The sequence below is a fragment of the Dipodomys ordii genome, unplaced genomic scaffold, assembly GCF_000151885.1.
Source record: "Dipodomys ordii isolate 6190 unplaced genomic scaffold, Dord_2.0 Scaffold2, whole genome shotgun sequence".
Classification (NCBI taxonomy): domain Eukaryota; kingdom Metazoa; phylum Chordata; class Mammalia; order Rodentia; family Heteromyidae; genus Dipodomys; species Dipodomys ordii.
Genome location: NW_012267218.1, coordinates 4976124 through 5003801, shown reverse-complemented (window position 1 = coordinate 5003801; position 27678 = coordinate 4976124). Strand labels below are relative to the sequence as shown.

General features: G+C 51.2%; 1 long non-coding RNA gene across 1 annotated transcript; it reads right to left on the bottom strand.

The window, feature by feature from the left end:
* Nucleotides 1-26322, bottom strand: LOC105984651. The gene is made up of 4 exons (XR_001175004.1): nt 26202-26322; nt 7392-7551; nt 824-925; nt 1-64 (listed from the first exon to the last, which is right to left on the bottom strand). It is a non-coding gene; the product is annotated as an uncharacterized LOC105984651 (long non-coding RNA).
* Between the last annotated feature and the right edge of the window lie 1356 nt (nt 26323-27678).

The window sequence follows — 27678 nt, the reverse complement described above, 5'->3', positions numbered from 1 at the left end:
TTTGGCTCATCATTTCAGAGCCCACTGATAGCTGCTTCCATAAATTCCTGTAAGGCAGGACAACCTAGTGGAAAGGTGTGGTAGAAAGAGCATGATTTCTAGGAAGGGGGCCAGGGAGAGGCAGGGGGAAAGAGCAGGGGAGAGAGAGGGAGGAGGGGAGGGAGAGGGTCCTACCAGAAGGAGCGTGGGACAAGCCACGGCCCAGGATCTTACTTCTCCCACCAGGCTCCACCTCCCACCCCTCCCAGCAGTGCTCTCTGATCAGGAAGCCACGCAGGGACCCAGGCAGTCAGCATCTTCACTAGCCAAGCACCTCTCAATGCCTGGATCCGCCATCCAGGGACCAAGCCAGCACCCCCATGAACCATTTGGCAGACTCGCCATACCCAACCCATAGCATGACACAGCCTGTGTGGACCAGACCTTCTGGTCAGTTGCCAAGAGCAACCCAATTGGTCCCGCATGCAAAACAGCAGAGAGAAGGGCAGGTGGAGTCCCACCTGGGCCATCAGAAGATGCTTCTTGAAAGCTCTGGACTCTTTTATCACAGTAACCACATACTGGAGAAAACTCAGCTTAAAGGAGGAAGACTTCCTCAGTCTACTGCAATCGTGGGAGACAGCACAGGTCCAGCTGCCGCTGAGTTCAGTTGATTTGCTTCAGGGAAGGGGCTCATCAGAAAGCCAGGAGACAGGGTAGGACCATTAGTGACCCCTCTGTTCATGTGTACAGGAAGGAGAAGAGAGTAAATTCTGTTTTCTGAGGAAGCTTGTTTACTTCTTGTTTGTTTGCACACGGCTCTGCTGAAGTGGAATTCACTCACCGTACAATTCATCTATTTCATTCAGTCATTTTTTTTGGTACATTGAGTGTTGTTCAACCATCGTCTTTATCCAAAATTTTGAATATTATTTTCAACTGCTACCTGCAAAAAATAGATATATATTTATATATATAAATTACATATTGCAGCAGGAAATAGAGGAAATGCTCCTTTGGAACCCTGTGAAGTGATCTTTTTGGAAATTGTTATAACCACATTTTATGTCTGATTTTTGTACATTTTGTTTTCAGAGCAGTTCCGTGCGGTTCTGATTTTATTTCCCTTAAGTAATGACTGAGCTTTCCTCATCATTTTCCCAACTTCTAACTGCCAACACTCTTAAGTAAAATCTCCAGTGAGAACAAGCACTCAAGTAGACAGCCCTTAGAAGAGACAATACTACGCTGAGCAGCAGCTGATACACTCAGAAGACAACTCATAAGGGCTGACGTGCTGCGGCGTTTCATTGCGTGCGTTTGTTGTAGTCTCAGTGTTACCATTGGCCATAAAATTATAAACCAAGCAGAAATCCCGTCCCAAGCCTTGAATAAGATCAGATGGGGCGGCATTGCTCATCGCGAGAGCACCCACATAGGTGTCTAGGTGATGCCATTAAATTGAAATAACACTTCATTGGTTAATGATCCAAGTCAATACCATCAGGTGGAACTTGGGAGAGATTTAAATTTAAGGGCCAAGAGTTTTATGAATAATTAGGGTTTTCCTAGATCCTTTTATACTAGAACTGTATTTTTAATAAATATGAGTAAACATAATTACCCACACTTGAAAAAAAAAAGGAAGTTGGTTAATTGGGAATAACTCAACTGACTCCTCCTTCCACGAATACAAACAGGGTGATCTTAAGAGCAGGCCAGAGAGTGGCGTTCATTCAGGGGCCCATCTTGGCACTTCCTGAGAAATAACTTGCTGAAACAGAGGGTCCCAGGCACGAAGCACCTCCTTACCTCCGGAGGCAGGCTGTCTTACCCCAACCTTGCTGACCAGGAAGCCACAGCTCAAAACTCAGTCACTACACAGGCAGCAATGGATCTCAGGAGGCTGAGATCCAAAGATGGCATGCAGCTAACCTGGGTGGGAAAGTGCTCTTACCTCCAGTTAGTTAACCAGTAAAAAAACAGGCTGGGCACCGGTAGTTCATGCCTGTAATCCTAACTACTCAGAAGGCTGAGATCTGAAGACCATGGTTCAAAGAAAAACCCCAATCAGCCACTCAAAAGCTAGAGGTGGAGCCATGGCTCGAAGTGGTAGAGCACTAGCTTTGAGCCAAAGAGCTCAGGGACAGCGAGCGCCAAGGCCCTGAGTTCAAGCCTCACAAGCAACAACAAAAGTAAAATTCCAGAAGTGGAGCTGTGACTCAAATGATGAGAGTGCCAGCCTTGAGTGCAAATACTAAGGGACAGAGCCCAGGTCCTTACTTCAACCCCACTAGGACTGGCATGCACGAAAATGGCAGTAACTCTCTCAGCTACACTCCTACCATGCACGATGCCGCCTCTGCCGCTTTACAGCACAGTAAACAGACATCTGTTGGTCACTGTGTCCATCTCTGTGGCCTTGTACCTGGCAGGGTCTCTGTCTGTGCAACAGAGCGTGGCTACCATTGTTTGGCTGCCGAGGGACGGGCTGCCAGCTGACCCAGTCCGTCTGCTTCCAGGAAGCACCCCAGTCCCATGTTCTTCTCTAGCCAGTGGACCGGCACCAGGTAAGCCAAGGCTCACCCCGGTTCAGTGGCCAAGTGTCTATCATGCAGCCATGAAGAAAGCAGGGAAGCCACCTGGGACTTTCAAAGGCAGACAGAGAAAACAGAAAGAAGGACCATGGACCCCAAGATATAGGATACCTGTGTCTAGATCCTCACTCTGCTGAGCTGGGTGACCTTGGGCAGGTCACTGACCTTCTCTGGGCCTTATCCCACCCAATGGAGGGAATATCCCAGATGTAGGAAGCCAAAGCTCACCACCACCCTCCTCCAAAAGGAAGAGTTTCCTTGGCACACGTGGCTATCCCCATGGAGCCTTGGCAGTGCGGACGCAGCTCTGGCTGTGAACACCCCTCACTCCTGCTGAGACACGCTTCCATGCTCCGGGGTCTCTGTCCCAACACGGGGCTTGGCCAGGGTGGCTGCACAGTCTGTGAGGCCCAGGGTTTTAAAAAATATAAATAAAAATGTCGATGCAGAAAGCAGGAAAAACGGGCCTTGCGAGGTACTAAAGCGTAGCTCCCGGCTCCTCTCCACCGCCCCCACCCCACCCCGCCCCGCCCTGGGCGCAGGCTGCCACTGTGTCCTGAGCCAAGACATCGTGACAGCCAATCTCACGGTCAGCAGGAGATCAACGGTGCCAAATAATTGCCGGATGGCTAGATGAGACTAAGGCCCATCTCCTGGGACAGGGCAGTGGACTTTGAACTGTTTCACTGTACTGGAGAGTATTTTCAGGAGATCATCTGCTCTGAGCCCTGCAGAGCTGCTGCGCATGTGGACCTGATGTTCAAGAGGAGCTGGCTAGGTAAGCTGCTTCGATGCCTCAAGGCCTGGGGTCCCTGAGGAGGGAAGTGACCCAGGCACCTCATCATGCCAGGCACAGGGCCTGCAGGTTGGCACAGGGTACACGCTGAGCCACCACCACAGCCCCACAGGAGGGTGGCTCTGTGGCCTTTGTCCTTGTCTCACAAAGCAAGATCCATGGCTTCTCTGACCAGAGCCTGAATATGGCACCCTGGAAGAATGCACTGGGCCCTGTGGCTGGAGCTGGGCTGGGCTGGGGCTGGGCTGGGCCTGGGGCTGGGCTGGGCCTGGGGCTGGGCTGGGCTGGGCTGGGCTGGGGCTGGGGCTAAACTTGGGCCAGGCTGGGCCAGGCTGGGCCAGGCTGGGCCAGGCTGGGGCTGGGGCTGGGTTGGGCCTGGGGCTGGGCTGGGCTGGGCTGGGCCTGGGGCTGGGGCTGGGCTGAGACTGGGCTGAGACTGGGTTGGGGCCCGGGCTGGGCCAGGTGGAGACTGGGCTGGGCGGGGGCTGGAGCTGGGCAGGGCTTCCCCTCCAAGGGGAGCTGCTGGGACCTGCTCCCCACTGTCCGGCCCAGAGGCCATGGGAAGACGAAGCCCCACCCCCTCCTTCTGGTTCCTGCAGTCCTTCACATGTGGACTTCCTGCCGCACCCCCCCCCCAGAACCACATCAGGCACCGAGCGTGGCCCCAAGGGAGAGGCTCATGGGAGAAGCCATGGCCAGCTGAGAGGTAGCAAGCCAGGGCCACTGGAAACACAGATGCAAACGCACAGCAAGCCACCAGCAGCCACGGCTGGCAGTGGGGCTGAGGGGCTGACACAAGGACCTCCTGGATGCAGATGGGCCCTCGGGCATGGAAAGGATGTGATGTGATCGGCGCCCAGGGCCTAGACTCTGGACAAGAGCCTGGAGCAAGGCCATGGGGGTGGTGGAGGGATGCAGCACAAGAACACAGGACAGAAGCACCCAGGGAGGGCAGCCCAGAGCCAGCCTGGACCTGGCAGTGTTCCGCCAAGTGAGAGCTCAGGGTGGAGAGGAAGGCAAGGCCAGTGGGAAGAGCTCACGCCACACAGGCAGCTGTTGCCAGGATGGTGGATGGGCCAAGTGGAGGCCGCAAGGCTGCAGCTCCGGCCGGGAGCGTGTCTGGAGCCAGTGATCTAGGTCGACAGTGTAGCCATAGAGTCACCCAGACAAGGCCCGGGTAAGCAGACACCAGGTGCAAGTGAGCACAGATGCAAGTGAGCAGTGCAGTACACAGATTCCAAGTTGTCAACAACTCTCATGCATCTCCAGCACGGCAGCCCATTTCTGTTGTTGTTGTTGCTATAACAAAGTACCCGAGACCAGGTGATTGTAAAGAAGAGAGGATTTTTCTGGCTCATAGACTAGAGGCTGAGACATCCAAGAGTCTGGCGCCTATATCTAGTAAGGGCCTGATTCTGTATTACAGCAAAGCTAGGCAGAGTACATTGCCCTCTCTGGTCTCCTCTGACAAGCCACGAATGCCACCAGGAAGCTCCGCCCTCATGACCTCAGCTGACCCTGGTCCCCTCTCAGAGGCCCCACCCAAAAGGAATTCGTATATGAAGTTCAACATGTGAATTTGGGGGAAACACTGAACACCCACCAATCAAATAAAAATTAAAAAACTAGTACTCTTCCTTTTTTTCTTATCCACTGAATAAAGCTATTTTTGAAAATAAAAAATAACAAGATTATTTATGGCTTTGACCAGGGAGCAGGAAAAATGGGGCTCAAAACCTGTTCATGGAAGTGCACCGTGGCCCCCTCTCTGTGGGGTCGATTTAGCAATATCTAACAACAAGCCAGAAAGATACACTTCCCCTCTAAGAAGTGTCCTCTAACAACAGGAGACATAAAAAGATTTCTCTACAAGAACATTACCCACAGTAGTGCTAATTACAGCAGACACCAAATAACCAGGTCAAGCAATTGAAAATCAGATATAAATAATACATACGATATCCAAAGAAAAGAGTATTTTCAAAAAAGATATGAAAGACTTGCACTGTGAAAGCAGGTTCAGCAGATGAAAAAGAACATAAATAGCAGTAAAAGTTCGATACAAGCCAGGCACACACCTGTAATCCTAGCTACTCGGGAGGTTGAGATCTGAAGACCATGGTTCAAAGCCAGCCCTGGCAGGCAAATCTGTGAGACTCTTATCTCCAATTAACCAACAAAAAGCTGGAAGTGTAGGTGTGGCTCAAGGGATACAGCACCAGTTTTGAGCAAAAACAGCTAAGCAAGAATTTAAGGAACTGAGTTCAAGCCCCAGTACTGGAACAAAAAAGACTTGGATGCATTGATAAACCACACACACAAAATGTATAGCTGTACTTAAAAACCTGTGTTCCCTACGGTCCGTTCTCAGAGTTCTGCCCTATGTAGGTAGGACTGTGTTTCCCAGAGAGCATGAGACAGGTGGGTAAGTGAATGGACGGATGAGTGGATAAATAAGTGGTTGGGTGGGTGGATGCATGGATATAAGGATGGAGATGGATGGGTGGTGGGTGGTGGGTGGGTGGGTGGATGGATGGATGGATGGGTGGTGGGTGAGTGGATGGATGGATGGATGAGTGGATGGATGAATGGATGGATGGTGGGTGGGTGGATGGATGGATGAGTGGATGGATGGATGGTGGGTGGGTGGATGGATGAGTGAATGGGTGGTAAATGGATGAACCATCCATGAATCCATGGGCTGTAAGTCCAGCCCCTCTCACTCTTTTTCCTCCTGCCATGGGACCATGAAGCACGAAGATCCTCTCCAGATGTTGTTGCTTTGCACTTGGATCTTCTCGCCTTCAGAACTGTTCATTCTACATGTCCCAGTTCTGGGTACTTTGTTACAGCAGCCTGAAGTGGATAGAACTTGGAATTTGCCTTTATTCCTCAGCTTTTATCTCTCTCCAACATTAAAGATAACTCCGCTTCACTCCTCACACTTATAGTGTGAGGCCTGCCCTGTCTGATGTCCACCAGCGTCCTCATCCTTGGGCTCTTCCCACATCCTACCCTAACCCAACACCCTGCGTGCACCCCTCCATCTTCTCCTTGCCCAGCCTCTGTCAACAGAGAGCAGCTCTCTTTCTGCTTCTATCACCTCCTCCTTGAGGCCCCCGGCATCAGCTCAGGGTCCTGCCTCTGAGATCTGGGGATGGCTGCCGTATTGGGCATTGCCTGTGAGGTTTGGCTTACACTGCTATTCACACACTAGCAGGAAGGGAGCCTGGGCTCATCTATAAAAGGGGAAACATGGACTGCATCCCTGGGAGCCTCATCAAAGCCATGACCATATTGCTTGGATCTTGGTCCTCTGGATATATTACTTTTGCCTGGATCAGGTTCTTTCTGGGTATATTATTTTCTTCTGTCCCCTCTCAGTCACAGCTCATTCCTTCAGAGTCAAGGATCAAACCCAACCACTCAGCAAACAAAAGTAATAGATGGGTGTTTCCTGAGTCCAGTTGTACCCAGATGAATCTGCCCGCACCTGACAGGTGTCCATGTCCAGGAAACTGAGGCACACTCACAGGCTGTCCAGATCTTGAGGGACCTCAGAGAGATTGTGGTCCACTCTCCCATGCTTGCCAGCTTGCCATCATGGTTCCCACACCATGCACAACACCAGTGGCAAAACAATAAGAACACAAACCATAGGGAGACTGCACCGGAGTACTATACAGCCATCTGAACGGAGCCAAGCACTGATGCCAGAACAACACTGGATGAGCCTCCCAGGTGTGCTGAGGGAGATCAGCTAGGTACAAAGGACATTCAGCGTGATTCCATCCACATGCAGCTTTACGGGGAGGAAATCCATCCGGGATGAAACAAACCAGCAGTAGCTGCCTTTCACTAGGGCCAGGAGGGAAAGGCAGGCCAGCAAGTGACACAAGGGAACTTTAGGAGGTGTGGCGATGCTCTTGTTAGAGTATCGCTTGAAGGAATACACACATTTGTCAAAATTCATCAATCTTTCCACGTGGGACTTTGAGATCGTAAACATGTGATTATACCTCAGTTTAAAAATACCATTGGCACAAGCACCCAGGAAGCAATCTGCAAAGACACTGATGTCACCACAAAACTTCCACGCTCAATGGCCCCTTGGAAAGCCGCAGCCCAGGTGTGCATGACCAGCGCCTGCCACAGACCCTTCTCAGAATAAAGTTTCACCTGCAAAAAAAAATAAAACAAGATAAAAAAAGAAGTGTTAAATGAAGTTTAAAAATGAAATAAGGAGGAAAACAAAGTGAAATAGAAAAATAAAAATAATAAACTAGAAATAAAGGACATGCGATGACAGAGGAAAGGCATTGTTTTGAAAGTGATCAAATATTAAAAACAGATTTGTGACCTAGAAATGCCTGCACTTCTTTATTAGCGCATTAAATAACAAGCCCTCCGGAGCGGTCTAATGACTGTCATAATTTCAGAGTCATAAGGAGAGGAAGTAGCATTCAGAAATTTCTACAACATCTGTGATGGAAAAGGGAAAGAGCCAGGACTCCTATGCAAGCAGAGAGGACACTACACCTGCAGGCGGCTGCACCTGTCGCCCAGGGCTCCCGGTATCTGGGTGGCAGGAAGGACAAAGGAACTAGACCGCAGGCCCTTGGCCTCAGGTTGGGGACCCTTGCCCTCCTCCAGCCCTGTCTGCCCGTGGAGGGAGAAATGAGGTCATGAGGGGACGTGTCACTCCAGATCTATGCAAAGCCTGAATTCAGACCAGGTGTCCTGTCCCCCTAGGCATGTGTCCTAAGATGTTTGTGGTTTTCTTGGCTGAGGAAGAAGAAATCCTTACACTCCTCCCGAATGCACACGCATGCACACACACACTTGTGCACTCTGGCTCAGTCTGATTCAATCGTGCAGAGCTTTCTGTGCTGGCAAAAGGCTCCTGGGCCCTGCCACTCTGGCTGGACCCCAGCCCAGAATGTGGGAGGAGACCCCCCCAGCAGTGGTCAGCAGGCCCATCCACCCGGCTGACAGCCGGCAGCCTGGCAGGCAACGGTGCCCACTGAGCCCAGGCCTCTGCCCGCATTAACTCCCTGCTGGGATAATTCTTCTCCAACCTTTTTTTTTTTTTTCTGGCCACCAAGTGAGCCGCCACCACACTGCCGTTTTTCATCTTGTTAATTGAGTCATTTATTTTGTTAAAAGGTGAAAATGTATCAGGTCTGCGTGCCACGTGCTTGAAGGTGTATTGAATGATACATCAAATGGCCACAGCTCTGGGGGCCTCTCTATTTAGAGATGGGCTATGGGGGTCGGGTGGAGGAGAAGGGGGTAGATCTGATGCTGCTGCTGAAAGCAAAGACCCACCAGTTCATTCCCAAGCAGCAGTGCTGCCGGGGTAAGACTGAGTCCTTCCTTGCAGAAAAGCACTGCCGAGCCAGGGGTTCAAAGTCAGGCCCCGTGCCTTACTCATTCCTGTCCGGGACACCCTGGCGATTCTTGGGCCTGAACCCTGCATCTTCTTTAGCCAGGGCTCCCTGGTAGCCAGCTCTCAGTGTCCCAGGCCTCTCCGATGAGATCAGTTGGCCCCACCCCTTCCCACCCCACCCCACATCAGGGTGTCTCTGGCACCCTAGAGTCCACCCTTTGCAAAACCCCCAACTCCACAGGTCCCTGCGCTCCCAAGAGCTTCCACGCCCCATCCCCCAGCCCTTTCTAATAAAGCCCAAGACCTGACACCCCGCTCCCCCCAAAAGTCCAAGGCCCCAGCGCCCGGTGCAGGTGGGGTGCTCCATTCCTGGGGGCTCAGCTGCCTCTGCCACCCACAGAGAGACCAAGCCCGGCACAGAGCGAGGGTTTTCTGTGTTTCAACAGGAACTGGAGAGAGTGCCACGGTCTCCTTGGATGGTAATGCCTAAGAGCCAAGGGGGCCCAAGGGGGCAGCGTGGAGTGCTGGGCCTTCTCCATCCGAGCGGCCACCACAGGGGTAGAGGTCTTCTAAAGATGCCCGTGCCACCCCACCCTGCATCTGGTCACGTGTTGTGGTTTCCCAGTTATTCCTGAGCAGCAAGGGTGTCACTTTCCAAGGACTCCAAGAACAAACGCAGCAAAGGCTTCCAGCCAGCCTGACCTCGGGGCCAAGGGCTGTGACTGGGCCTGTTCACCCTTCCTCCATCTGACTGGGGGGAGCCCTGGGCCTGCTCACCCCTCCTCCATCTGACTGGGAGGAGCATTTTTCTACATGGAGCACCCCTCCACCATGCTGCCTGCGCTCTTTGTCCAGTCTGCACTCATGCTGCGAGTGATGGCGGATCTACAGGCATGCAGCCAGGAGGCTGGACACCCATGGAGGAGGCTCTAGGAAGAGGTGGGACCGAAGGGGTAGGGCCACCAGCTCTTGCTCCCTCCAGCTACAGACTTGGGGCTGCCGCTCCAGCTGTGGCCACCCCAGGCTCAAATGTCCCTCCATTGGGCCATCCTGTCCTCAGCTCCTATAGCCATGTCACTGTGTGGCCATCACACTGCAAACTAAAGGGCTCTGGAGTCTATACTTCCCAAGAGGGAAGTCCCTGGCTTTATGTTAGACTGGAACCCTTGCAACCCACAAGTCCAATCTCTAAACTGGTCACTGGAGTGATTTTTAAAAAGACAAGTTTGTGAGTGAGATTTCTCACAGTCTCCTCTCTGTCTCTCTGTGTCTCTGTGTCTCTGTGTCTCTGTCTCTGTCTGTCTATCTCTCTCTCTCTCTCTCTCTTCCTCATTCTTTGGGCTGGCCTGCCCACCCCAGCCTCACCTCTGGGTAGCAGCCACAGAAAAGGATAGATAAACAGGGTCTTCTAGAACAGGAGCTCCACCTCACCTTTGACTGACCGCATGCCCCAGGGAAAGCTTCTCCCGTTCTCTGTGCCTCAGTTTCCACATCTGAAGCCAAGGTATTCTAATCACTGACTCGTGGCAAGGATAGCAGTAAGAGACGCGGCCCTTAACTGCACCGTGGTTAAGAAGATGTGACTGGAATCTTCTCACCACCCTATCTGCACCCTTGCCCATCCTGCGTCCCCTCTTGAGCCTACCACCTTCCTAGAACGTTCAGGTTTCCTACCATCTTGGACTGCAGTTGGCCCCTGACTCTGTTTCTTCCCTCTTTCCTCTGTCCTGGTGCCCAGTGTTGAATGATTGGGCCTTGCTGTATATCTCCTAAGGAAGGGGGGTGACAGTTGATGATTGGCCAAGTGACTTCACAACACCATCACCATCAGAATCCAGCTCCTTCATCAGCATGGCAGGAGGCTTGGACCTAGTCAGCGAGTGACGTCACGTCACTTGGTCCAGTCCAATGACCTAACTTCCTCCCATTAGGCCACACGGTCTGGAGGCTCTACTTCCTGTCATAGCCACAGACAGGGGTTTCAGCAAGAGATGAAGATGGCATGTTGGAGAGGAGGCACGCGGCTTGTGTCACAGCTGGATGATGACCTCGCAGAGACCAGACGCCAGGTCTGAGTGACCCCATAGCCCACCCTTTGTGGTGGGCACCCAGGAAGCTGCGAGTAGGGAAAATGGTCACGTTGCCTCTGGCCCAGTCTCCCTTGTATAATAAGGATGCCTGTCATTGGATTTAAGGCCCGTTTGAACCCGGGGGGGGGGGTCATATTTCAAGATCTCTTTCTTAGTGTCATCTGCAAAGGTCCTTATTTCAAGTAACATTACATTCCAAAGTTCCACGTGGACATCTCCTACCTGGGACGTCACCCCTTCACCCAGTGCCCGGGCCTAATTCCCTTCTCCCCCCTCCAGGAACAGCCCGGTAGAACAACAAATCCTGACGCCAACCTCTAAACCCATCCATATATGGAGTAAATAGGTGTGAGATGTGACTGACGCCCCACATTGCCGCCGGCCCTCATGCTGTGGCTTTCCAGTGATTTCCAGGTCCAAGTGTCTGCCTGGACCTGAATCTCAGCCTTGACCACCTCAGCCTTGACAATGTTCACACATCCCTTCTTCTCACAACCGTCCCCCGGCCCAGGTACAAGGCTGTCCAAGTGTCCCCTGGTGCCACCCTCCGGTTGGTCCTCTAGAGTCAGCATGAGGTCCTCCTCTCCGGTTTTCCCAAGGGCTCCCACGCCATCCCTTGTGCCTGCCCCATTAAGCCCTTGTTCCTGCTGGTATTCCTTGTATCCACCCCCATGTTTGCCTTGCCCAGACCTGGGTGGGTTCCTTGTGGGCATGGACCCCTGTCAGAACATCCCTGAATCTCTACCCGCCATCTTACTCTAGCATCAACCCTGTAGCGGCCACACCAACAACAACCAAGACCCAGTCCCACTGCTGCTTACAACATGATTGATGTCCAAAAGGGAAGGGAAAATAAGAGAAGACATTTGTGGTCATGCTGGTACGAACCACTGAACAAGCTGAAACCCCTCATTTTCCACAGGGCCTTTCCCTAATGGGAACTGTCCCGCCCAAGACCATAAAAAACAGCAACACAGCAAGAAATGGGACCCGGAACTACACAGTCCTTGTTCCCATTCTACGTCTCTGCTAGGGAGCAGGAGGGAAGCTGAGAAGGAAGAGGAGAGGAGTGTAAACTAGAGGAGAGGCCTCTTTCTGGGAATACTGGTTTGCAATTAATAGGGAGCCCAGGGACTTCATCCCTCTCTGGCATCAAGCCCATCCTTGAAGTGTCCTCCAGTCTGAATTAGGAGATACTTTCCAGGGCTAAATGGGAGAGAGCCTGCTGAGGATGGGCCTGAGGATGTCAGTGATTCAGGAGTCTGCTTCTCAGCTCAGGGCGGGCTGCACCTTTGTCGAGAGGTGGAAGAAGCCAATACCAGAGGCTCACACTTGTCATCCTGGCTACCTAGGAAGCTGAGAGGCAAAAGAGTACACTTCCAAGTCAGCCTCAGCAGAAAAGGCCACAAGACTCTAACTCCATCGAAGCAGTAGAGCTGGTCATATATGCCTGTCATCCCAGCTAGGATGGCAAGCCTTACGTCGGTATATTGTCATCCATGAACACTCTCCAGGCAGGAAGAGACCCTATCTCAAAGATAACCATGGTAGAATGCCTGCCTAGCAAATGTGCCTAGCAAATATGAGGCTAGGAGTTGAAACCCCAGAAAGATGCAGAAACAAAGAAACTGCAGAAAGATGATAGATAGATAGATAGATAGATAGATAGATAGATAGATAGATAGATAGATAGATAGATAGAAGCCAGAAGAATTTAAGCTCCATTGGAAGAATGGGAAGATGACAAAGCATAGACTAAACCAGGAGCTTGGAGTCTAAAGGCTACCCTGGGTTAGCTAGAGAAGAGAGGCAGGGAAAATAGCAAAGAAACCTTTGAAAAGAGGTAGCAGGATGGTGTGTGCAAGGAGCCTTGTTGGAAAGCAGGCTCTGGGTTGAAAACTCTTGGGGGCTGTATCAGAGTTTGCCTTCAACTCCAAGTCACCCATCACCAAAGAGATTTAATGAGGGGAGGTCATGGCTAGATAGATTTGTCTTTTATAATATTGAGCTGAACTGTATCCCAGCATACTGTGCTTGCCTAGCATGCCCTGCATTCAACCCACAGTACCACAAGAAAAAAAAAAATCAAGCACTAAAGATCATGTGGAATCTTCTTCGGCCACATGTATGCACCTAAACACCATAATGATGACCCCAAATTTTGTTTGATAATGTGTGGGGAGGCACGGAGGAACAGGATAGAAGAGGTGGGTTTGTCTAGAGCAGATGGTGTGCACATACAGAAATACCAGTACAATAAAACACCACCATATTAACTCAAAAATGAAAACGAAAGGACAAGGGATCGTTACGATTGGAACAGCAGCAGAGTTACAGGGAGCAATCCATGAGACTGTGCTCACCCCGCAGGCCAAATACAAGTCAGGAGGCCCCAGACCCGCTAGCTCAATACTGAGCTACAAGGGCTCACTGAAGCACTCATGGAAATGTGCTCATGGTCACAACTCGGCTCTCCACTTATTGCAATAAAAACCCATTAAAATCATCTCAGGAGAGAGGCCCATGGGACAGAGTCTAGGAAAGTTCCAGAGGCCATCACCCAATTGTCCTGATGGAGTTGTGGACGGCCTTGCTTTCCTGACACTAACATGGGACAAGACTCATTCACAATACCACCTATGACACACGCACCCAGGCCTTGATTCCCAGTCTTCCCAAACCTGGTTGACCGCAGGCTACCCTAGAGGGGGAACTGGGTCATATTGACATTGTGTATTCTAAAGTCTTCCGTCAGAAGACAGTGCTATGAGGTATAACACCCCCAAGTGCTGACAGACTTAAAACAGATCACGAGCTGGAGTGACTAGAACCAACCATGGACGGAGTGGGAAGGTTGGGCATCTGGAGAAGGAGCTAGCAGAAACGAAACAGCAAAGGGCAAAGGTCTCTTGTGCCAGAACTCGGAAATGCACACAGAAGGCCACTGAATGGCTGCCCTACATAGCAGGAGCTCAGGGAACCCCACAGACACAGCAGAACCTGTGAACAGGAGTTGGGGGCATCAGGCATGACCCAAAGAGCTGAGAACCTCTAACACTGGGAACAGATATGCAAGAAACTTCTAGAAACCCAACAGCCTGTTTACCTAGCTCCCCTTTGCTGTTCACCAGTTCTGAAAGATATCATAGATTTCATTTTCCCACTGAATCTCAAGCTTCCTGAGACCAAGGTCTAGAGTTCTAAGATTTTTATGACGCTTTTCTTTCTCATGTCTGATTAGTTTCTACTGTCTGTACCCAACAGAGTTTCTCAGCCTTGGCACTAAGGGCATGTATGGCTGGAGACTTCTTTTTTTGTAGCAATTATCCTGCAAACATGAGGTATTTATCAGCATCTCATGTTTTACCTATTAGATGCCAGTAGTTCACACACACACACACACACACACACACACACACAGTGTGACAACCTTTAAAGAAAGTCTCCATACATGGCCACATGTCCCCTGAGGGGACACTGCTCTTTGATGAGAACTACTAGATTGGTCCAATCCAAGCCTTTCCCTGTCCCAGCAGGAAGTGGGGTTTGCTCTGCTTTCTCCATGGAGGACTTGACTCGACAAGTAAACAATTATGAGAGAGGTGCAAGTCAAGCAAGGAGAGGAAATGACCCTCCAAACACACAGAGCTGCTTATCTGCACTCAGCTGCCAACACCAGCTCTTTAACCAGGGGAGTAGATTCTCATCTTGTAAACAAAGGAAGTCGTTCACCCAATGACACTCTAGCTCCCAGGCAACAAGGAGGGCCTAGACCTTTCCAGGCCTCAGGATACAGTGGAAACTCTGCCTGTCACCCCAGTACCTTTGAGGACCCCTGCCACACTGTAGAGGGAAGGAAGCAGCCACAGCCAGCCTCCAAAACCTATGATGAGGGCAACAGAAATCAATGGTGGGTTTGAGACTGTCCGGGCCCCACCCCCGCCACAGGTTGGTCTCCCAACTAGGACAGAAGCTATAGCTTGGTGGTTCAGATACGGACATACATCTTATATTGATTTAGATCCTGTGCAGAATTCTGTAGAATTCTGGCTCTGCCAGCTGCTAGTAACACAAGAGCAGTTAAATTAGATAGCCTTTCTGAAACCTAGTATTCTAGCCTGTAAAATGGGCATTTTTAAAAAATCGTTTTTAAAAATGGGCATAATTGATAGCACCATGTCTTGATTTATGTCCCATCCTTAGCACAGAGAGAGGAGCATGGGGCAAGCATCTGTCACCTGGTATCCTCACTGCACACAGAGGGAAGGCGGGGGTAAAGAAAGTGATTCTACCCTGGAAAACCTAACATGCTTTTAGAATGGTGAAGAGGCATTGTTTGGGAAGCAGGAATGAGGATTGGCTATGTCTGGTTACCTGCTTCTAATTTTTGTTTCCCCATCTCTGGGAAGCCTCCTGTAGTGGAACTTTCATGCTCACACAAGTGTCCATAGGTCACAATCTTAATCCTTGATGTGATGTTGTTAGAAGGTGGCTTCCCTCGTGAATCGGATTAGTGTCCTTGTAAAAGGGACCCCAAAGAACTCCTTCACCTCACCTAATGTGTGAGAACGCAGAGAGGGCAGCTGGCTTTGAACCAGGAAACTAGCCCTCTCCAGACTCCTAACCTTCAGATCCATTGTTCTTTAACATAGCCATAAGAAATAAATTCTGTTGTCTATAAGCCACCCAGTCTGTGGTGTTTTGTTATAGCTTCTAGAAGGGCTATGATGCCTCCACTGTTGGTTTTTCAAGGCTGTATTAAGGTTCAAATTAGATCAATATGATCTCAACAATATTTCTTATTGTGATGCACAATAAGAATTCTATGTGGTAGCAAAATCAAATGCACACATGTACTGCGCACACATGCCCACACATACCTATACACACATAATTGAAACCTACACATAGAAATTCTAATCCTCATTTGTACAATGCACTCTGATACATTTAAGCTCTCCTGGATTTAACTTTTTGCAGCCTACTAAAATGATCTTATGATCCACCAGTGAGTCGTGACCTTCCATTAGGAAAACACTGAATTTTAGAATAAGTGGGAGAGTCGTTGGTAAAAGCACTGAGTGACAGTCAAGCATAAGTTTTTATATTAGCATTATGAGTAATGTTCCAGTTAAATGTTACTGCCTAACAAGTAACCCTAAAACTTAGAGGCTTTTAAACCAATCATTAATTCTCATGGCTAGGAGGACTGACTATTTCCTCCCTGGAGGTCAGCAGAAGCCACAGATATCTACAAGTTCAGTTGCTAAGGAATCCAAGACGGTGCACCCAAATGGTTGAAAGTCAGTGATGTTCTCACATGGCTTCTCCCTGTGGCTTCTTTTTTTTTTTTTTTTGGGTCCGGTCGTGGGGCCTGAACTCTGGGCCTGGGCGTTGTCCCTCAGCTCTTCAGCTCAAGGCGAGCGCTCTACCACTTGAGCCACAGCGCCACTTCCAGCTTTTTTTTTCTTATGTGGTGCTGAGGAATTGATCCCAGGGCCTCAGGCATGCAAAGCAAGCGCTCTACCACTGAGCCACCTTCCCAGCCCCTCCCTGTGGCTTCTTGCTTTTACAATATGGCAGCTGGAAGCAAGAGCCATTAAAAACATATCTAGAACTGGCACAATGCCACTTTCTGCCATAGCCTATTTATCAGAACAGCCACAATACCACCCCCAAGGAGCTAGAGAAGCAGACTTGATGAGCCCTTGGTGGAAGGATGACATGGTCACTGTCATGGCTGAATCTGAACTGCTTCTCACAGGCTCATATAACGAAAGCTTGGTCCCTGGCCACGGTGCTCTCATGGAAGTGGGCTTTGCTGGAGGAAGTAGGCCATGGAGGGCATGCATGGTCATGCCTTTACCTGGTCTCGGTCATTTCTCTCTCTTCCTGTCCATCATGAGAAAAAGGTGTTCTAAGTCCCACTCCATTCTGTGGCAGGAGCTAGGTCATAGGTCCGTGTATTCTCATCACTAGAACAAAGGACTTGATTAAATGGGTCAGAAGAACTTCCAGATCTGAACTTCAGTATTCAGCGTGATATGCAGGAGCACAAGTAGGTCCTCTACGACTGTGCAGCTGACGCAAGGTAAAATCAGCCCCTCTAACTCACCTGGATTCTTGATTAGCCCTGAGAACTTCCCATCCATCTCAGAATCAGAAAAGATGGCCCTTTCTCCCTTAGGAGCCTGGAACAGTCATGCTGACAAGATCCTTGAAGACGGTGGTCACTTTTCAGTCCTCAGAGCTAGCGGGACACAAACACGATTCTCCAGGGAGGGCTCCCATCTGGCCAAACCAGACAGTTGCACACTGAATATGTGCAGCAGGCAGGGTTAGGCTTTCTCCTCTCAGTCAAAAAGTGAAACCCCTTAGGATTTTATGAAGCATTATTTTGTCAGGGTTGGAGTATGTAAAAAAGGAATACAACAACAACAACGAGGCAAAGAACACATCTGCCAGCCTTGAAGATCAATTCCAGATATAAACCAAAAGGTCTGCTTTGGGGGGGGGGTGGTATTTCTTGGCCTCTGTATTGGAAAGCTATAAGCACTTAAAGTATTAGGATCAGTACTCTTTCTCCTTGAATACCGTCATGGATCTTTCTTGCTTGCTTTTTCTTTTCTTTTTTTTTTTAAAGTCAGGATGCAACCTACTTACCTAGCACATAAAATACTCATATGATGACACCCAGGCTTTAGAGATTTACATGAAAATCAGCAAACCTTATTTTAGCCCAATATAGAGAATGTGCAGTGCATGGAGGGAACTCTACGGATTCCCCAGATAAGTCATTTACTTCTTTCCTCAAAGAAAAATCCAATATCCTGAGATCAGATGCATATTGAAGCTTTGGTGGAAAAGAACCAGGCAGAGGCTGGATTAACATGTTCAAATCAGCCTGTCCCCCACAGGGTGACCCGTGAGGCCGAGAGAGCTTTCGTGGGTGGATATTCCACACTGAGGGAGATCAGCACCTTTGACTCCACCATCCTGAAATGGATTGGTATCCCATCTTACCTTTTAGCTTTGTGTCTCTAAGCCATGCAGCAAAGCATCAGAGGCCTGAGCTTCTATCTCCTGCAGCCACCCAGGATAGAGAGACCTCGGTGCCAAGAATGGATGGTGGATTCCACCAGCATGTCCACAGGTAACAGAACAACTGGGCTCTGCTTTCTCACGACACAAACATGGTTAGTAAAACTTTCCCCACACTGCTGAGAAGATCCCAAGTGCATGTGAAACATCTTCCTGGCTCCATAGCTAGTCAGGAAGCTGCTGGTGACTGGCTCTTAGAGGAAACCCATCCCAAGCTCTCTCTCCACTGGGGACTTCTCTTTGCTCTATGGCCCACTTATTTCATCTGTGTCAAGGGGGTGGGTTTGAAGACAAACGAATAGAGGAAATAAGGGGAAAATTGAGTTCTGGCCTTGCCTAGCCACCTGCCTATGAACCTCCTTAAAAAAATGATCATTACAATCCACACTCTGCTTCCACACTGGGTAGCTAAAGGACTCAAACCTAACCACACCTCAGGAAAAGAAATGCATCCAGAGCCATCCACGCCCAAGGCCCCCAGTTCAGACCCTCCACGGGGAGAAGCTGGAAAGTTGTGTGTGGGATATTTTCTCCTAATTGTTCTAACAGGTAGCCCCAGTGAAGAACCATTGTTCCAATTGTCTTCCCAGAAATTCAAGCTGCTTTAGCCTTTCCACGGTCACCCTCCTGAGGCGTGGGACAGCCCAGTAGCTGATGCTCTGTGGGAACTGGCACTGCTCTGGACTCCTAAGTGGCCTCAAATGCTATTCGACTCACAACCTTTGGTCTCTGAGGGAACCTCTGACAACAGCTTGTCCCTCCTCGCCTCTGGGCCACGGTGGTTGGGTATGAGTCTTAATTACCTTCCTCTACCTTTGTGGAGCTCAATATCAAGCCAATGACAGCTGTTGCACAAGTCTTCTCAACAGAGGAGTGCAAGGTGAGAAACGCTGACAAGAATATGATGGTTTGGGCAAGCCAGGTGTGGAATAGGCATATTAGACCATACTGGGCCACGGGGTCCTCTGATAAATTTGCATGACAAGTCATCCAGTGCTTCACTGTGGGACGCCATTTGCAGGTTGCTCTCTGAGCAGGAAGTGGATATTCATGACAAAGAGGGATCCGTAGCTTACTTTCTCCTCCTTGACCCTAGGAGGACCAGACCAACACCACATTGGAGGCCCAGGAGTGAGGGAAAGCCTGGAAGCCATCAGGGATAGCAGAGCCTCTTCTGTAACCACTGAAGCCATGGCTTTGAGAGAACATGTGGGTGAATGACCAGTGAATGTCTGAGGGTGTGGGACACGGGCAGCTGGGGAGATGTGGGACAGATCCAGACAGGCCCTCATCCTCGCTCATCCTGAGGAGATAGGAGACGGGGATCAGAGGTTCCTGTATCCTTGTCAGGATGCAGGGGGCCACCTATGCTCAAGGGGCCTTCCCATCACCATCCCCCGTCCCCGCCCCCCACACCGAGGCTACCTGTAGGCAAGCTGCCCAGGAGGATGAGCTGGTGTCGGATTGTGGGGCCCACACTGCCTCATACGAGATAGGCCGTCTCTTTGAGAATGTAAATCCAACAAGACTTAGACCCCATGCAAGTCCCCAACATATTCTCCAGGCTGTTCCCGCTAGACATGGAGGCAGGAGAACCACCTTCTGGAAATTGCTACACTATCATCATTAGGGTTCTACTTGATCTTGTGAAGGGGAATGGATAAGGAAGGCAAGTGGGTTTCCAGTGGGCAATCCAAAGGCCCAGGGTGAATGGGGGCCGCCCTCCCTCCCCCAGGACCACAGCTGCAGCCTGGTACCTGGTACCACACCTGCCACCGTGAAACCTGGGGCTCAGGGGATGGCGGGTTGTTTGATCTCATGGAACCGCTGAGGATAGAGCAGGGACCAGTCCTCCTTCACTGTCCTCCAGCACGCAGGACAGGGGCCGTGGCCTCGTGCAGGGCCCGCACTCGAGTTGGGCACCCAGCTCAGTGTCCTAGTAACACTGAATCCAACACTCTCGAGCAGGGACGAGGAGCCATCTCAACTGCCGCTGAGCAGATGGAGATATAAAATCCACAGCTCCCCTTCCCCACCCAGGACTCACAGTCTGATCACAGCAGAACCAGGACCCCGGCACAGCACCACCTGACCACAGAGCCTGAAGTATACCACCCAGCACCCTAAGAAGTTTCCAGATCTAGTCTAGACAACACCGGGGCTCTTCCACTGAGCCTCCAGAGGCCCACGCTGGTGGAGTGCAGAGGTGGGCTGTTCACAGGGACACTGCCCCAGCGCTCAGCTCCATCAGCATACCCTGGTGTGGGAAGCTAGCTTGCAGAGGGGCGTCAGCCAATGGCTGACGGAGAGGGAGTATAAAGGCCTGGTCCTTGCTGACCAACATGGGACAACCCAGATTTGCAAGCGTGAGCTAGGTGCCTCCAAGGAGCCGGCTACCGTGGGGCCATACCTCCATTAGACATGCTTCCTCCTCAGTCCAGGTCTGCTTCCTGGCCATCCCTTACCCAGATGTGGATCCTGAGGTCAGCATCTGCTTCAGGAGACAGAGGATTGGTCCAAGGTAGCAGGTGGTAAGATGGGTTCAGGGTCCTAGTCATCTGCTCTGACTTGTCACTAGCAATAGTGAGAGACAGACAGACAGACAGGCCCTAGCAGAAGGTGGTAGATTGACACCGGGCAGACACATAGCAGCAGATGATACTCAGGCTGGCATCATTTTCAGATGTTCTTACTTACCAAAGTAAGAAAAACCAAGACAATTGCTACAACAGCCCTGCTGAGCATTGTACTTGAGAAAAGCAACGTAATTTAAAACCTGTGGCTGATTGACTGGCTGCCGAAAAGCCCAGGGCCTTTTCCCACAGCACAAAGCCCTGTGGACGTTCAGATCGCCACTGCCTTTTCTCTTACCGTTACATGTGAGCACATACACTCTCTTACATACATGCACAGACATACATGCTATATGTGCATGCACACACACACAGAACCAACTCACCCTACCAAACTGAACACACACCCCCTCCCCAGGACAGAGATCCTGCCAGGCACAGGCAGAGCTCAGAGCTGGACTCAACAGGTGTTTGTTGAATGACTATGTGTGATGAATTCAGGGTTCTCACAGAAGCATTCTGGGATCAACACAGCTACACTTACTTAGACTATCATCATTCCACAAGAAGTCTTTGATGTCACATAAAATAACTCATCTTGCTTTATTCTTCTTTTCCAAATTCAAATTCCTTTGTCTTTTCATATACATTTTAGAATACGAAATCTGCCTGGAATCACAAAAGAATTGCACTGGACCTGGTTATCAGCTGGGGGAGGATTCACAGTTTTCTGTGGGTATTGAGCCTCCAACATGACCTCCGCCTGTCCCTCCATTTACTGGTACTTTCTCTCATTTCTTTCACCCCTACATTATAGTTTTCGGCAAGGGCTGGTTTTGTACCCGGAGACTTTTGAACAAATGGTATTGAATTAATAATTGATGGTCTGATAAATAGAATTTTATTTTCCATTTATCATAATAGTATCTTCCCATCTTGCATAGATTTAAATGGGAAAATGGGAATTGCTTGAAGCAAGAATATTAAACACAGAGTAGTGGTTGGGGCTAAGACATTGTGACACAGTGTGAGAGGCCCTGTTGTGGGTTCTGGTCGCTCTACCAATATGGCCACACGGGCCTCCCACACTACAGCTCACGCAGATCACATAGAAATTGCGAGGCAGAGCTGGGGCACACACCTAGGCCACCTTCCCAGGGCCCCAGACCCCAGCTCTCAAGAAACAGCAGCACCAGAGAGGGCATGAGAGTGCCAAGAGGGAGCAGAAGGAAGGCAGATAACGCTGCTGCTCCGCTGCTATGCAGAACTCGGTCACCAGAGCCGAGCGCTGGCACTCACGCCTGCCATCCTAGCCGAGATGTGAGAATTATGGTTTAAAGCCAGAAATGGGCAGATACGTCTGTGAGACTCTTATCTCCCACCAACCAGCAAAATACCAGAGTAGATGGGATGGTTCAAGTGGCAGAATGCCAGCCATGAGCAAGAAAGCTGAGCAAGTGTGAGGGCCTGAGTTCAATCACTGGTACCAACACAAGAAGCAGGAGGAAGAAGAAGGAGGAAGAGGAGGAGGAGGAGGAGGAGGAGGGGGAAAAGGAGGAACAGGAAGAGGAGGAGGAGGAGGAGGAGGAGGGGGAAAAGGAGGAACAGGAAGAGGAAGAAGAAGAAAAAGGAGGAGGAGGAGGAGGAGAAAGAAGAGGGGGAGAAGGAGGAACAGGAGGAGGAAGAAGGAGGAGGAGGAAGAAGAAGGAGGAGGAGGAAGAGGAGGAGGAGAAAGAAGAGGGGGAGGAGGAGGAAGAAGAAGGTAGAGGAAGAGGTGGAGGAGGAAGAGGAGGAGGAAGACGAGGACGAGGTTGAGGAGGAGGAGAAGAGGGAGGAGGACAAAGAGGATGTGGAGGAGGAGGAGGGCCCGTCCTGGCGTGGAATCATGTGCTAGGGCTTGTGGGCCGGTGCCCTGCACATGCCAGCATCTTACCATGCTCACCCAGCTACGGTCCATGCGGCCATTCCAGTTAGCTGTTCTGTACATGGCCTCGTCCAATTTAATAAAAATCTCTCCCTCCCAACGAGGTGGCTCATGATGTCACCTCCCTGGGGAAAGCTGGGAAAATGACCTTGCATCTCCTAAAAGGGAAGGATTAATTTTTATGAGCTGCCCCTGCTAATGAGTGTTTAGACAGATCAATAATAGTTCGAGGGGGATGCAAATCTTACTCACGGAGTTGAGAAAACATGTCGCTTCCCCATAAATGGCTGTATATCTCCATGGAGGCCTGTTGACTGGCACTGGGCAGCCAGGAGCACCAGCCCGGGGGCGGGGGCAGCAGTGCAGCAGGCCCTGTGGCCCTGCCTGAGGTCCCACTCCACCCCCCACCCCCGTGGGATCCATGAGCCTGTCACCCACTGGCGGATGGCACAGCTCCCAGATGCCTCACCTAGAGACAGAGCCTGGCACTCAGTACCCCAAGTGAGCCTTCAAAGCATTGAGAAGCAAAGAAGGACCCACGCGATGAAACACAGATCTTGTGCCAGCAACACGCCTGGGAACCACACCTTAACACCGACTTAAGGACCACCAGTCACTCTCCAGAGCATGCCTCCCTCTTCGGTGAGATGCTTTCTCCCATCCTCATCCACAGCCCCCGTCCATGGGGGACACCTCCCAAGACCCCCCAGAGAACATCTTAGGCCACACACAGTGTGCTGTAAGCTGTCACTCCCCAAACCCACTGATTCAACCAACTGTGACTCACGAGGAGTGTGGGGGAGAACAGCTTCAGGACCTACACGAATGGGGGTCGCTCCATCCTCATTCCCTCAGAATGTGGGGAGCCCTCCTCGCATCCGTGTCCCGGGAGTGGGTCTCACAGCTGGTCGGAGCCGCAGGGAGGCTGCGTGGAGGTCATGTGCAGATTCTCCCTGTGCCGTTTCAGGTAAGGGCCTGGTGCATCCGAAGCGGTGCGGGGACCCTGTCCCCTTGAATATCAAGGAACGACATCTCTACCCTTAAAACCCATGTATCCAACAGGCAATGATGGGGTAATGGTAGGAGATTAACGATCATAGCCAATGATCAGGTAGCACAACTACAAGAACACACTGTGATAGAAGTTATGTCAATGTTCCCTCGGTGTCTCTCTCATACACACACACACACACATACGCAAGCACACATGGTATTCTATGGAATTTCCATGCTTAACGTCAGCCTTTAGCCTGTGTAAATAGTGGCTACTCTCACACTCTGGGGCCTTTGGTGATCCCAGCTCTCAGGGGCTGTGACCCCCTGTGCTAGCATGACAACTGGCCAGGGCAAGTGACTGGTGGGGGGCAGAGGGAGGGGCACTGAAGATGAGTGGACACAGCCCCGCCTTGACCTTCACCTGTCAAGCACCACTCCGGACTCTCTTAGCCTGCACCTCGGAGCTGGAACAGAACCTGGACAGATGGGAAGGCATCTGGGAGGGGCGGACCTGCTCCTTGGGCCTTTCATCGCAGCAAGGAATGGCGGCCATCATCAACTCCAGTTTGGGAGGCCAATGTGTGCCTCATACATCAGGCACAGGATCCCAGGGTGTGTGTGTGTGTGTGTGTGTGTGTGTGTGTGTGTGTGTGTGTGTGTGTGTGTGTGTGTGAGACTGTCTGTCTGTCTGTCTGTCTGTACTGGGGCTTAGATTCAGGGCTTCACACTCTCCGTTGGCTTTTTCGCTCAAGCTTGATGCTCTGCCTCCGGAGCCACAGCTCCACTTTCAGCTTTTTGGTAGTTAATTGGAGATATGAGGTTAAGATTTTCCTGCCCAGACTGACGTAGAGATCTCAGCCTCCTGAGAAAAGAACTCGAGCTCCCGCAGGGAGCTGGCAACACTGCATGCTCTGGGATCGAGATCTTTCCCAGGTGCTGATCTGGAAAATCATTTCTTCCAAGAACAGCCTGCTGTGTGGCCCTGGGTACGTTCCTGCGCGTCTCTGAACTGCAGTTCCCACCGAGATAATAGCAAGAAACCAGGCCAGTCTCTGAGATCTTTGCAGGAGTTCAGAGCTCTGAGATGACATCAAGGACCTGGTCTCTGTGCCAGGACATGATCCGGGAGTGTCTCCTGGCTCCCATGTTCAATGTGAGCAGACCCAGACTTCCAAGATCCATCTCACCGGGTCCCATTGACAAGTCCCCTCAGCCTCCAGGGCCCATGGAGCCCCACTGGCCAGGACACAGGGGAGGGGGCGGCCCCCAGGCTGGTATGAAAGCCGCCTGCCGCCCTGCCAGTGTGTCCTCCCTGGCAGCTGGCCGTGCCAAGCAGCCCTGCCCAGACTGCACGAGGAGCTGGTCACGGCCTGCCAGGCCTGCTGAGTCCCCCCCTCCTCCCCGCCTGTTTCTCATTTAGAGCAAGCCCCGGCTACAGCCCAGACATTCCAGAAGGGACAGTCAGACACCAACCCACCCAAGACCTGGGAAGCCAGGCTGCAAGCCACCCATGGTCAGATCTAGGCGCTTTCCCCCGCTTCTGTGTATGAAAAGTCACTGAACCCCCAGAGGAGCTGGCTCTGCCCTTCTTGGGACCCAGAGAGGCAGAATGGACCCCCATGGAGGGGCCTCATCCATCAGCAATAAAGCAACTCTCCTGCTGCTGACCAGCCCAGCCTCTACGGGCCATCCTCCTTCCTGACCTTGCTCGGGCTAGTCTCTACCTCTGCCCAGCCCCTGCTCCCCGGCAGCAATCTAAGGCCTCCCGGTGGAGGAAGCACTGGAACCTCCAATCACTACTAATTAGGTGTCAGCTGAGCCCTGCCCCCCCCCGCCAGGGCAGGTAAGGTCCCCCCTACTAGCCGCCCCTCTGAGGACCCTGCCCTTCACACAGCTTGAGTGAGTTAATTATAGATTCCTGCCTAATGACATAAGTAGCGTCCCTGAATTCCACCAAAGTGACAATTTGCCATCCACAGAAAGCCAGCTGCCAGTGCTGCTCGCAGGCCGGCTGGGTACCCAGGAGCCCCCGGTTCTCCCGGCCCCGCCCTCCACCTCCTGACCAGCACCTGGATTATGCTTGCTTGGCTTGCTAGTCAAAATACATTCTTTCTCCTGTCAGGACTGCCATTTCAGCCCCAAAGGTAGAACCTGTGCTTTTTTTTGCTCTCTCTCTCTCTCTCTCTCTCTCTCTCTCTCTCTGTGTTTCTATCTCTCTTTTTCTCTCTCTCTTTCTCGCTCTCTCTCTCTCCTCCCCTTCTTTCTTTATTTTGTCTTTTTGCTTCCTGATTTATGAGTCCTGGTGAATGGAATCAAGGACTTTAGGAAATCATTCCACTGGATGGTTCCTAGAAAATATTAAAAATAGAATTATGCCACGATACAGCAAGCGCAGGGTCAGAACCAGGTATATTTGTACACTCAGGATAGCCAAGGCAGGGAGCAACCAAGAGTTCCTGTGCAGAGAAATGGATTAAAGAGGCTGATCTGTGTGTTCGGCAGAATATTACTCAGCCTTGAAGAGGAGGGAAACTGTGGCACCTGAGACACCGTAAATGAAGCTGGAGCCCGCAGAGTGGCTGGAAGAAGCTGGTCCCACAAAGACCTGTGCTGTCCCGTTCCACCCTCGTGAGCTCCTGAGCTCAAACTCGGGACAGGGTTGAGGAGAGGAAGGAGTTTCATGCTTAAATAGGTACAGAATTTCAGTTTGGGAAGACGGAAAGTTCTGGAAATGGATACTGGCCACGGTTACTTACCTGTGTGAAGGGCTCCCTCAAAAATGGTTACAATGATCACCTTCATGTCACGGGCACTCTCCCCAATGAATAAGAAGAGAATACATCCAAGTCATGTCTACGTTGCCACACCTAGCCTAGGACCTGGCACGTAGCTGGTGCCCAACAAAAACCTGTTGAGTAATCAAACTAGAGCTGACTGCCTTCTGAACAGGTTTAAGGTTAAGAAAGGGTGTGAGGTAAGGGGTTTGTGCATTTTGGTTTGGGGCTGTAGTGCTGGGACTGGGATTTGAACTCAGGGTCTGGCACTCCTGCTCAAGGCTGGCCCTCTACCACTTGAGCTGTAGTTCCACTTCTAGCTTTTTGCTATTAACTTGAGATAAGTGTCTCACATCCTTATGTGCCCAGGCTGGCTTTGAACTCTGATCCTCAGGTCTCAGCCTCCTGCGTAGCTAGGATGACGGGTGTGAGCCACCGGCACCTGGTGTAGGGTTGTCTTATGACACTTCTGTACCATGTGACTGGGCCTCACTTCCAGGGTTTCCCGGGGAGACTCCATGGCCCCAGCTGTGAAGCAGGAGCTTCCCTCCGTGGGAGGCTCTGTGCTCTGGACCGCGGCCATCATGGACCCTAGGCCCGCTCCAAACACCCCACCTTCCCTGGGTGCACCTCTGGCTCTGGACTCCAGGGCCAGATACCTGTGTTTGGTACCTGCCTGGGTGGGGTATCCTGCAAAGAGTGCCTTTCCAGCCAGGAGCAGCAACCACTGGCCTGGATCTGCACGTGCCCTGGCCCCTTCCAGCCGTGCTGTGGCTCTGAGGACAGCAAGTCCCCGGGGAGGGCTGCACCCGCTCCTGCCAAGCCGAGGGATGAGATAAGGCCCCAGGACAGATACCACACAGGGTCTGCCTCTCTGAGTGAACTGTAAGAAGCAGCCCTGAGCCGGGCGCCGGTGGCTCTCGCCTGTAATCCTAGCTACTCAAGAGGCTGAGGTCTGAGGATCGTGATTCAAAGCCAGCCCAGTCAGGAAAGTCCCTGTGAGACTCTTATCTCCACTAAACCACCAGAAAACCAGAAGTAGTGCTGTGGCTCAAGTGATAGAGCACTCACCCTCACCTTGAGCTGAAGAGCTGAGGGGCAGTGCCCAGACCTAGAATCAATGAAGGAGGAGGAGGAGGAGGAGGAGGAGGAAAGGAAGGAAGGAGACGAAGGAGAAAAAGAAGAAGAAGAAAAGGAGGAGGAGGAGGAAGAGGAGCAGGAGGAGGGGGGAAGGAAGGAAGGAAGGAGAAGAAGAAGAGGAGGAGGAGGAGGGAGGAAGGAAGGAAGGAAGGAGAAGAAGAAGAAGAGAAGGAGGAGGAGGAGGAGGAGGGGGAGGAAGGAAGGAGAAGAAGGAGGAGAAGGAGGAGGAGGAGGAGGAGGAGGAGAAGAAGAAGAAGAAGAAGAAGAAGAAGAAGAAGAAGAAGAAGAAGAAGAAGAAGAAGAAGAAGAAGAAGAAGAA